The sequence below is a fragment of the Myotis davidii genome, unplaced genomic scaffold (assembly GCF_000327345.1).
Source record: "Myotis davidii unplaced genomic scaffold, ASM32734v1 scaffold3548, whole genome shotgun sequence".
Lineage (NCBI taxonomy): Eukaryota > Metazoa > Chordata > Mammalia > Chiroptera > Vespertilionidae > Myotis > Myotis davidii.
Window position 1 is genome coordinate 1 of NW_006299259.1, and position 728 is coordinate 728.

A 728-nucleotide genomic window follows, 5' to 3' on the forward strand; every position below is an offset into this window, starting at 1 on the left:
AGGTATTAGTTCTTCTTTGAGTGTTTGGTAAAACTCCCTTGTTAAGCCATCCGGATGTTGGTTTTTGTTTGCTGGGAGTTTTTTGATTACTCCATCTATTTCCTCAGTTGTTATTGGCCTATTCAGGTTTTCTGATTCTTCCTGATTCAGTTTTGGGAAATGGTATTTTTCTAGGCATTTGTCCATTTCATCTATATTGTCCATCTTGTTGTCATATGATTTTTCATAGCATTTGCTTACAATTCTTTGTATTTCTGTTGTGACAGTTATCACTTCTCCACTTTTATTTCTGATTTTATTTATTTGGGTCCTCTTCTTTGTTTCTTGATGAGTCTGACTAACAGTTTATCAATTTTATTTATCCTTTCAAAGAACCATCTCTTGGTTTCTTTGATATTTTTATATAGCTTTTTTAGTCTCTATGTTATTTATTACTGCTTTTACTTTTATTAATTCCTTCCTTCTATTTAATCTGGGTTTTTCTTGTTGTTCTCTTTCTAATTCTTTAAGTGGTAGTGCTAATGAGTTTATTATTAATTTTTCTTGTTTTTTGAGGTAGGCCTGTAGTACTATGAACTTCCCTCTGGGGACTGCTTTTGCTGTGTGCTGGAGATTTGGGGTTGTCGTGTGTTCATTTGCATTTGTTTCTAGGAAGGTTTTAAAAATTCTTTATTGTTGAACGTTTTACATATGTCTCCTTATTCCCAGCCTACTCCCGCCCCCGCCAG